This window comes from Pinus tabuliformis, chromosome 6, assembly GCF_031772625.1.
Source record: "Pinus tabuliformis cultivar Carrire ecotype Pingquan chromosome 6, CPIR1, whole genome shotgun sequence".
Taxonomy (NCBI): Eukaryota; Viridiplantae; Streptophyta; class Pinopsida; order Pinales; family Pinaceae; genus Pinus; species Pinus tabuliformis.
This window is the reverse complement of record NC_142292.1, coordinates 862,629,185-862,641,230: the sequence shown is the minus strand read 5'-3', so window position 1 is coordinate 862,641,230 and position 12,046 is coordinate 862,629,185. Positions and strand designations below refer to the sequence as shown.

The following is a 12,046-nucleotide window of genomic DNA, read 5'->3' as shown; positions in this document are numbered from 1 at the left end:
ATCACCCTTTTTAATGTTTTCTCCAATGTTATTCGTACATAATACATAGGTGAATTGGTAATACTCAATCACCCACCTAAATATGCATTTTTTTAACTCCAAGAGACATGTCCAAAGTTACTCACTCCAACAATTCTATACTTCTATAAATATACAATATAGAGAAGTGTGTATCATATGTGTACACTGTAACCATCTCTTTTTTTACTTGCATGCTCTATCTCTCTCTCAAGTTTTCTCTTCTGGTATGTGACTCATTGCACTGTTGCTTTGTGCCCATTGTTACCTCTAAAATTTGGACTTCAAAGATGTTCAAAGTCCAACCATCAAGTACAAACACCCATCGTCACCTCAGTAATTGTTTTACTCACCTTAGGTTAGGTCTCCTCTAGCGCAAGGCAGAGTTCCATAGTATTACATCTCATATTGTACCAAGTTCCATATTTTGATTTTCATCACACTGATGGAAATTTGCCACTAGTTTCTTGGAGCTATTGGACCAACCTAGGGGAATGCAACTTTATGGAAGCAATTCTCTTCATGGAATCATAAACATTTGATGGAGGTCTCTAGTTCAGGGAGTCTAACTTCTCCTTGGTTGGATAATTGTGCTTATTGCTTAATCATCTTCCCACATGTGCTTACCTTGTTGATCACCCCTTCATTGCACTCTTGATGGATATGGAGCATATGATCTCATTATGGTGGTTTGGCACATATCTTGGATATGGATGATGGTTCTAGGCCCCCCAAAGGGTTAAATTGTCATTGATATTACCTAGTGACTTCATGGCTTGATGTACAATGTTAGTGTCACTATGATGGGGTGTTTTATGTGGGCCTTTTTACCCACCAAAATGGGTAAGTTCATATGAGAAAACTATTTCTCCTATCTTGGATAGCTAGCCAGCCAATAACCCTATACATTCGCTCACTGATAATGATATGTCAGTGTACTATGCCATCTACACCAACCACAGATCCCCCACAATCAGACATTCGTCTTGGATGAAGGTGGGATACCACTCAATAGTACATTGACCATTTTGAAATTGAGTGCTCTTATTTAATGTTTTGGGCATTTTAGTATGGATAAAGGGGTGATCAAGAGGATTGACCAATCTTCATTGTAAATTTGTTCTCTCACCTTACCATGGGGGTTAGTCTTTAGCCCTACTCCAATGGGACCTTCCCTAAGGCTTTAGGGTCATTAGAGGAGTACCACTTCGGAAACATGGATTGAAGTAGCATGTCCACTACCCTTTCCATACTCAACATTTTCCATGTCACATCATTTCCTTGATATCTTATCCATTTTATTGGGTTAATTATCATTGGTTCACTAGGATTTGGCACTCACTTATCCACATCCTTGGGTAGGAACTGAAATTTTTTCCCTGGAGGTCGATGTAGCTAAAAGAATAAAAAAGCATAAGATGGCCACAGTGGAAAAAAAGGAAAGTTAAATTGCAAAAGACGATTGGGACGTAAGTTAGTGCATGGGCAAAATCCTAACATGAGCCCTACCCCCTTGTTAGCCATCACCCAATTCCTAAGCACTTCATGCTCCATGTCATCAAAAGGAACACTTGCATGTCCCAATCCTGATGAGAGAGAAACTGCCTCACCCTAAGGGGTTAAATAAATGCTAAATCATAAACAACAAGCTTTGATGCTTGAGCTATGCACCAATTAAAAAGCATTATCTAAAAGAAGTAAAAAGCGCACCAAAGTGGTGGGAAAAACAGGCCGAGAGGGGTAACTCATGCCTCCACAATTGCTCCCTCCATTACACTTATACCCTCAGAATATGTGTTAAAATTGGCAACTAGGGCCAAATTCCATGTGGGTATACTTATTCATGGCAACTGATATTTTTCTTGGATTCCTCTTGTCGAGAGGTGTAGGATTGATCTAAAGATCATCCGATTCCAACATGTATTCATGGAGATATGAATTTATTTGTGTTATGGGACAATTCGTCAAGGTCGGCCAACAACCAAATTGCCCACACTTGTGCTCAACGTTTTAGTATAAAAAGAGGTGGCTTGCTAGTCATTTTCACACACACTCTTCTTGTGATCTCTTCCTCTCCACTTGTCTTTGGGTTTTGGTGGGAGGAGAGTGAAGAATTCCAACCCCGACTCCGTTATCAGTTTTACTTATCACTCCATGCATTTAGTTTTAAATCCAAGCATGATAAAAATTCTAAAATCTGGAAATAACAATATTTTCTGAAAACATAAATTTAGAGATTTCACAATTGCTGAAATTGTAGAAATAAAACACAGCAAAATTATGACAACCACACACAGAAAATAACACAGTGATTTTTGGTCAATGTGAGTCTGGAAAAAACCGCCCTAAACTCTTGGGAAAACCAGTTTGAGAGCTCTTCTTTTTTTCTGAAAATGCTTTTACAGAGAAACGGAAATAGACAAAAAAAATTCCAGGGACCACAAATTCCAACTTATCTCGATTTCCGTGCATGAACTGCGCCTCGAAAATCATGCCAATCAACAAACTGCCAAAACAGAATTTTTCCAGCAATAAAACAATATTAAATGATGTATGGCATGCCTCGAAAATCGTGCCCAAAACTTGCTGTATGAACCGTACGGATTTCAGTGATATGGTTGTCTCGAAAATCATGCCCAAAACCTGCCTCAAAATTTGTGCCCTTGCTGTTGTCCCTCTTCCTCGATTTTTGTGTCTTTCTCCAGCTGTACGGTTTTTCCTTGGGATGCATGCCAATAAATATCGCTGTCCATATTTGTTGAAATGTCTTCTTGTTGCTCTCCTTCACTTCCTCAGTGCTCAGAAATTTTCTCCTTGCTCTCTTTTCTCTTTCTCTCAAATGCTCATAAAAGAATGAATTGATTTTTTCTCTTCTCTTCTCCTTTTACTCTCTAAATTACCTTTTGGGTTACCCTAAGATCTAATGGCTTAAATTCATTTAGATCTAGGGATGAGAATACATGTGCATTTAATTCTCACTTTCTATTTTTTAACTCACCCAGTTAAATAAAAACCCACTTAGCCTTTTATTCACTTTCTAATTCTTCATTGACTTTAATAAAGTCACCTTTAAATTAGAATGTAACTTTACCACTTATAAAGTCACTTTTAAATTAAATTGACTTTACCACTTATAAAGTCACTTTAGGAGAAAAGTACAAATAAATTTGGACACTTTTCCCTAGGCCAAAGATCAAAGCCTTAGGGAACCACTTGTCCTCTGGTACCCAAATTTTAACACTCCCTCTTACCGAGGAAAGTGTTCCTCACCACTCCCATCTTGTCTCTGAAGTAGACATGCTTGCCCCGTGGTAAGGCTTTGGTGAAAATGTCCGCTACCTGCTCATTTGTGGAAATGTACTCAAGCTTGACAACTCCCTTTTGGACATAGTCTCTAATGAAGTGATACTTGATCTCAATATGCTTTGACCTGTCATGAAAAACTAGATTCTCCGTGAGTTTTATGCAACTCTGATTATCACAGTAAATTACTGAAGGTCTCAATGCCTGACCAAATAGACCAAACAACATCTTGCGAAGCCATATGGCCTCACAACTAGCCAAACTAGCAGCCATATACTCTACCTCAGCTGAGCTCAATGCAACTAACTGTTGTTTCTGGCTGATCCACGACACAACTGCTGAACCCAACCCAAAACAACACCTGGAAGTACTCTTCCTATCTGAAGCACAACCTGCCCAATCTGAATCCGTGTACCCTGCTAGTCTCACTCCATCACCCTGTCTATAATCCATACCAAAATCGACAGTCCCCTGCAAGTAACGAAGAATGTGTTTTGCAGCCACCCAGTGCACTCTCCTGGGCTCACACATGAACTGACTCATAGTGTTAATTGCAAAACATATATCTGGTCGTGTGTTGACCAAATACATCAATTTACCAATCAGATGTCTGCATAGAGTAGGATCCACCAACTCGGAATCAGAAGCGTGAAGCTTCTTCCAGTGAGTGATCATAGGTGTAGACATGGGTTTGCAGTCCTCCATGTGAAATCTGCTAAGGATATCCACAATGTACTTCCCTTGTCCCAAGAAGAAATGTCCCTCCTCCTGCCACACCTCCAATCCCAGAAAATAATGCATCAAGCTGATATCCTTCATCTCAAACTTTGAAGCAATATCTCTCTTGCAACCCTCAATGAGTCTCTCTGCACCAGCGATGATCAAGTCATCAACATACAACACCAAAATGAGAGGCTCCTCACCCACCACAATGAAGTATAGGTTCAGATTAGTCTCACTCTTTGTGAAACCCAATTGCTGCAAGTATGTATCAATCCTTGAGTACCAAGCTCTAGAGTAGGGTTACTTGGGAGAGGCAACAAAAACGGGAGCGGGAGCGACATTTTCAGAAGCTCCCAGTTTGGGAGCGAATCTCGGAGCGTTTTTTATATAATATATATATATATATATATATATATATATATATATATTTATATTTTTTATATTTTGATGCATATATGTCAACAAAAACATGTAGAATGATGAATTAGATATAAAAAACATTAAAAACATGGATTGAACCATATAACAACAATAATTTAGAAGTTATAATCTTCATCAACCACGTCCACAAGTTAGTAACATAGTAACATACAACATATTGAGTCTCACGATTCATCAATCTTAAAGTTTCAAGCTTTCAAAATTCAATATATAACATTTCTCATCATTTATCACCAAAGTTATACTTGTAAGCTAAGTGTAACCATTACAGCAAATAATATCTAACATGAAATGAAACAACTTTCAACTTTCATGAAGCATCATAATTCATTACTAATAAGTTATAATTGCCAACTTCAAGCTTCAAATTTAAATTGTCATATATTGTTTAAAAAAATATCATAATAAATATGAAAGAGTCAATAGTTATAAAAACTACTAGAAACTAGAAAGACAAGTAAATCTATTATCTATTGCTTATGCTTGGGCCTCTTGCCACCACGAGAAATGTCTAATTTTTTAGTCTTGTTGGAAAATCAAGATCTTTATCATTAATATCACCCTCTAAGCATTAATATCCAGAGGTATCTTTGTCATTACCTCTGGATCTGTATAGGAATCTTTGTCATTAATATCACCCTTTAAGCATTAACATAAGATAGAAAAAGCCCACGGGGCTTTGGATTGACGGTGAATGGGTGTACTGTTAAGGCACTCCTTGCGATAGGTCACCGGTTCAAATCCCCCATGGGTGCTTAGGTAGTATTATATAGAAAAAAAAAAGAACATAAGATAGAAAAAGCATAGGATGTCAAGTCAAGATTTTGTTTGAGTGATGCATACATTTTTAGGAGGGTAATGATAAAGGAGTTCGACAACCAATGTCACTAACATCAAGGTACATAGAAGGATTGGTGCTCTTGATTAAATACGAGTTCCATACCCTAATACATGACAAAATTCAATGGAAACATCGCAATCCCCCAATCTTGAAATCCTGAAACACTAATATGTCTGTTGGATTTTGAATGAAATCTAAAATTCTACTTTCTCCATATGAAATCCAATGAGGTCGGAACCACTCTCAAACATCTTGAGTCATTTCATGGTAATGTTAAAAATTTAAGTAAAAGGATGAAAATGAAGATTAAGGAGAATGTCACTTTTACTTTAAGAATTTAACATTACCATGAATCGCATATCAATACTAGGGCCATAGGCTTGATCATTAAGCTGCCCCACTCAAAACCTATTTGTTTCTTTGAAAAAAATTGCATTTGGAACATTATTGCAAAAAAAAACTTGCAAGAAAGCTAAACGCTCCCGAAAAGGCAGGGAGCGTTTTTTTAGGTAGCACGCTCCTGAGGTGCTCCTGCTCATAGCGCGAATTGGGAGCGGGAGTGGGGGGGCTCCCCTGCAACCCTGTCTAAGAGCTTGCTTCAGGCCATAGAGTGCCTTCTTCAATTTGCATAAATGGGACTCCTTCCCATGCACCTCAAAGCCCTGCGTCTGCTCAATATAAACCTCCTCCTGAATGAAGCCATTAAGAAATGCGGTCTTCACATCTATCTAGCTTCCAACCCATCTATGCTGCAATCGATATAATGGAGTGAATAGATGTATACCGAGCTACGGGAGCGAAGGTCTCCTCATAGTCAACTCCCTCTATCGGTGAGAACCCTCTCACCACAAATCGAGCCTTGAACTTCTCGATGTTGCCATCTGCAACATGCTTTATCTTGTAGAGCCATTTGGAAGTAACAACTGATTTACTTTCAGGGCTCGGCACTACCTCCCAAACATCGTTCTTCATAATAGAAGAATACTCCTCCATCATGGCCTCTCTTTAGACCTGTTGGCTTGTTGCCTCCTCATAACTAGAAGGCTTGGTGTCAACAATGCTTGTTACCAATGCCATGTAACTACAAAACCGCTCAGGTGGTTTACTCTCTCTAACCTGTCTCTTTGGCCAAGCAACTGATGTGGACTCGAACAAGGTATCTTGAAGCCACTTGGGCTTCCTCTTCCCTAAGCATACTTCTCCCACCGAAGTGAAAGAATCCTCATCATCATTAGAAGCCTGAACTCCTGAAGGCTTGCCAACTGACCTCATGCCTGAATCTGTTCCTGTAGATGCTGAAGTACCGTGCGAACTGTCCATTAATGGACTACCCTGTGAACTGCTTTGTGGACTGCCCTGCATGCTGCTTGAAGAACCACCCATCTGACTCTGAGAGCCACTACTCACTGATGGACCTGACACTATAATCGATGTACCTCCTGATCCTTGACCACTGGATCCCTGTGACTGAATCAGCTACTCCTAATGGTCTGGTGACTCTGGATACTGTAACTCCCATGACCTCCTGAAAGTTCTCTCCTCGTCGAACTTCACATCCCGCCTGACAACCACTTTCCTCTGCATAGGAATATAAATCCGATAAGCTTTTGAGGTCTCGCTATAACCCACAAAGATGCCATTGTCTTACATATTCCTGTTCACCTTGGGGACACAGGAATATGTAAGGCACCCAAAGATACGAAAGTGCCCAACATCAGGCTTCTTCCCAGAAAAAGCCTCCTTCAGAGTCACATTCCCCAAGGCACAATGTGGACTCCTATTTTGCAAGTACACAACAGTGTTGTAGACCTCTGCCCACAAAAATAAAGGTAACCCCTGATCATGAAGCATGGCTTTGGTAGCCCCTACAATGGATCTATTCTTCCTCTCCGCAACCCCATTCTACTGGGGGTTGTAAAGAACTGTGAACTCCCTCCTAATGCCTGTCGCAACATAAAAATCAACAAACTCACCAAGGGTATACTCCCCTCCATTGTCCAGCTTGAGGACCTTCATCTTCCTACTTGTCTGGGTCTCCACAAGAGCTTTGAACTCTTGAAACTGCTTGAAGACCTCACTCTTGGTCTTCAAGAAAGAAATCCAGGTCTTCTTGGAGTGGTCATCAATGAATAAAACATAGTACTCATAGCCACTTAAGGATACATGAGACATTCGACCACTCACATTGGTATGAATCAAGTCAAGGATCCCGGTCACTCTACTGTCACTGCTGGGAAAAGGGGATCTGGCAAACTTTCCCATAGCACATCCTCTGCATACATCAAGGTGATCAGAACTGAAATCTGGCACACCAGTGGTGATCTCCTGCAATGTACTCAAGGCCCAATGATACATGTGCCCCATCCTGCGATGCCAAATCTCACACAACTCTTAACTACTAGATCTGTTGCCGGTCCTGTCTCGAGTGCTGCTACCCAATGCCATCAGGGGTTAGAATGAGAACTTGAACACCTTGGCATGGTGCACACCAATCACTCTAGCTGAAGTTCCCCTAGGATATATAAGCAGCTGCCCTCTCTTGAACAACACATCATACCCTCTGTCCTCAAGTGCTGAGACGGATATTAGGTTCTTCTTCACTCCAGGCACATACAGAACATCTGACACTTTCAAGGGAGGTTTGTGTCCCCTATCAAATGTCAATGTCCCCACACCAACTGCTCTAACCATGCTGTCATCACCAAGTGCTACCACCATATGAGTATCATCTTCTGAAAGCTCTGAGAAGTACTCTCTGACTCTTGTCATGTGGCGGGAAGCGCCACTGCCAACATACCAAATGCTAGAAGATGCTTTGCTAGTAGTGGAGAGTGCACACTCCCTTTGAACCTGTATGGTAGGTGATCCTGCACTAGTGGCCTCACAAGCTATGAACCCAAACTCTTGATCAAAGCTCTCTATCTCTACAGAAGCTGCCATGGGTTTGTCTCTCCCTTTCTTGTTCTTCTTCTCCGGACACACAACAACATAGTGTCCCAACTTTTGACAATTCCAACATTTGACTTTGGAATAGTCCTTCTCCTTGTTTTGCTGCTTGCCTTTACCTTTGCCTTTTGCCTCCACTATTGGAAGCTTGCTTCTTTGCTCTGCCCTTTGTTGAAGTTTCTAAGTCTACTAGTTAGAAACCCTCCATGCACTTTACTGATTTATTCCTACTTACTTGTTCCGTTACTTAACAAGTTATTTACAATGTAAATACTGAAAATAAACACTAGTACATGCTCAACATATTACAGATCATCAACTGAAAGAAACATAAATAACCACACCAAATGACACCGTTATTTTTGGACCAATGTCCTCGGAAAAACCCAATGCAGGAAAACCGGTGCAACTATCTGAGGGTTTTCTTATTAAGCAATTTCAGAGTACAATCTGGGTGCCAAATTTGGCTTACCCAACAGAGAATTTCCTTGGCAGTAATACCTCTTAGTCTGAGACAAATGTCTCGGCTGAAACCCTGGATAAACCTTCCAACAGCTCCTCAGCTCCAATCTGCCCTAGAAACCCCAGCGTCTGCCTTTCGGGACTACGTCAGCCTCTCTCTGCCCAGCGCTGGCCCTGCGTCAGCCTCAGGAGGCCCTGCGTCAACAACACTGGCCTCTCTGAAGCACTGCGCAGCTCCCGGCTGTCTCTGCATGGCCCTTAGTGAGCCCTGGTTGCTACTGTGTCACTCTCTCTGGCTCCTGCGTTGCTCTCCCGACACTATCTCTGCCTCTCTGTACTCAATGCCCCTCAGCTGCAACTTTGATCACTGATTCTATCTCTCTTAGCAAACCCCGCTCTAGAGAATAGAATGACTGATCATCTGGTGTGCTCTCCAAGTGACCTTTAAGCCCCCTCTTATACTTTTCTCGTTGACATATCAACGGCTAAAATTAAGTCCCTAATTAACGGCTAAGATTAGATCTGGCTTGATCCATGTTTTTTGGACCATTCTAACACAGCTTTATATTAATCCACATTAGTATTTTAATTTGCCTAAGTTTAGACTTAGAGACTCCATCAAAAATATTAATTATTTTAATATCTTCTAAACTGTTTAGAATCTGTCCAAACCCCTTCTCAGTATTGGAGATCTCATGTGCCCCAACCTCTCCACCAAATTTCGTGGCTAGAGCACATCCGATGCTACCACAAATCAACACTCCCTCTTTGCGAGAACTGTGCTTTAGCAATACTCCTCACTAAGTATTGCTTTGATCATCCGGCATCGGTCCCTGTGTTGATGCTAGGCTTGCTGCCCACCATCCTCTGCACTGCTGCATCCTGTACTGCTACCCATGGCCTTGCCACTACCACTGCTCCATCCGTACTACAACTCCCTCTACATCCGTGCTGCTGCTGGTCCTTTCTCCCAACACTGCATCCGCACTGCAACTCCTCTCATCATGCTGCCCACTGCTGCACTACAACTCAGTTACTGAGAAGTAAGTAACTGATCTCCCAACTCTAAGCTCTCTGTTGGGTTAGAGACACCCGCTGATGCTACAGATCCCTCTGTCGCTGACAAGTGCTCCCTCTCTGACCTCTGCGTTGTTGCAACAACTCCTGTATCTCGCACCATTGCACACCTCTCTGTGCCATCTTGCACTGGTGCAACACTCGCATGCCTCTCGCACTATTGTAACCTGCTAGCCTCGCGCTATCTCGAGACTCCTATACTGTAGCTCTCTCTGCTGCTCCATCCGCATCCATCTCTACCCACATCAGCCAATCCTGCTACTCCTCTTTAGGGCTCCCGTAGTAAGGTCTAATCCAAGAGGTTGGGTACCTCGAGGATCCTACCCGTCATTTGTTGTAGTTCGCCTTGTTGATCACTACGTGTCAACTACCCATAGCAGTACACCCCCTTTTTTTGCAAAAGGGATAGCGCTTGATCAACGTGTCCGTGCCATTCGACTGTCATCATCAGCCCGATCATGTTATGTTGTAAACCCAGTCTGCATGTGTAAATTGTAAATAATCTTAGCAGATTTGAGTCATGTATGTAAATTGCCTAGGAAAACCTATTTTTCTAGTGATAATCTACGTTCCGGAAGGTTTTTTGTCTCACCGATCCATGATCGGCAGAGTTTTCCTTCAGCCTAACCCCAAAGCCGGAATGAATTTTGTCATTAGAATCTTAGGGGAATCCTAGTGTGCTTCGAGTCTATGTAAAAGTAATTTGGAAATAATCCTAACTATTTGGTTAGGTTATTACAAATTTCTTGATCTGCTAGATTATGTTTGTGTTGTAGAACTGGGTAGTTTATGAGGGTCTATGTCAAATGGGTTTTCCCCCTTGAGATGTCAAATTCAATGTTCCACCAAGTCTCCAGGACGGGGAGACGCGGGTGCGGGGAGACGCATAAGGGGGACGTGCGGGAGTACCCTCAAATTTTAGGGAAATTTAGGGGGGAGGGGGGATGTCGAGGTATATAATTTTTTTTCCTTTTTAATATATATATATATATATATATATATATTTCAAATTCATATTCAATAATGAAAGCATAAATAGAATGATACATACATAATTGAATTAAATAATGAAATACATTGATCCATACTCATCATCCTTACTAATACATACATGATTCATCCATAAACCATGAGATTCAATAATGAAATACTCTGATCCATATTCAGTATTCATTATTCACCATTCTCGAATCTACATTGATTTAAAAATTAAATTCATCATTCTAGATTCTAAATTGATTTAAAATTAAAATTCATCATTTATCATTCTAGAATCTAATTAGTACTAAGCAAAATAGACTATAATAGATACTGAAATCTAAAGACTGGAATAGTAAATTGATATAACTAAAACTCAAAAACAATGGAGTGATGAGTCTAAAAGTCACTCTAAAGTACACAGAGGGCTTGGTGCTCTTGATTAAATACTAATTCCATACCCTTGTACATGACAAAATGCAATGGAAACATTGCACTCCATCGAATCCTGAATTCCTGAAAAATTGATCTAAAGACTGGAATAGTAAATTGATATAATTAAAACTCAAAAACAATGGAGTGATGAGTCTAAAAGTCACTCTAAAGTACACAGAGGGCTTGGTGCTCTTAATTAAATACCAACTCCATACCCTTGTACATCAAAATTCAATGGAAACATTGCACTCCATCGAATCCTGAATTCCTGAAAAACTATTAAGTTTGCTGGATTTTGAGTGAGATCTAAAATTCTACTTTCTCCATATGAAATCCAATGAAGTCAGAACCACTCTCAAACATCCTGAGTCATTTCATAGTAATGTTAAAAATTTAAGTAAAAGGATGAAAATGAAAGATAAAGGAGAATGTCATTTTTACTCTAAGAATTTAACATTACCATGAATAGCATAGCATTAGTAGGGAAATATGGTCAAATACTACGTTTTTCCTGTCATAAATCATTGTTTATAAGCAAATTTAAGGGGGGATGCACAACCCATTTTGAGGGGGGACGCCCAGCGTCCCCCTTTTGGGGAGTCGCGTCCCCTACACTAGGGAAACGTCCCCCCGCGTCTCCCCGCGTCTCCCCAAAAGGGGGACGTGGGGAAACGTTTCCCCAGACGTCCCCCCGTCCCGGGTGCGTGGGGTGCGAGGGGTGCGTGCACCCGACCCTGGGGGACGCGTCCCCATGGAACACTGGTAAAATTGTAAAAGTCATGATGTAAAGTGTCTTGAGGGTTAGAAAATGTTTTATCCCCT

At 41.0% G+C, this 12,046-nt stretch overlaps 1 protein-coding gene across 5 annotated transcripts in view; it reads right to left on the bottom strand.

The window, feature by feature from the left end:
* The window catches only part of LOC149261612 (golgin), a 484,201-nt gene that overhangs the window by 17,393 nt on the left and 454,762 nt on the right, over positions 1-12,046 (bottom strand). The gene's annotated exons all lie outside the window — the stretch shown is intronic.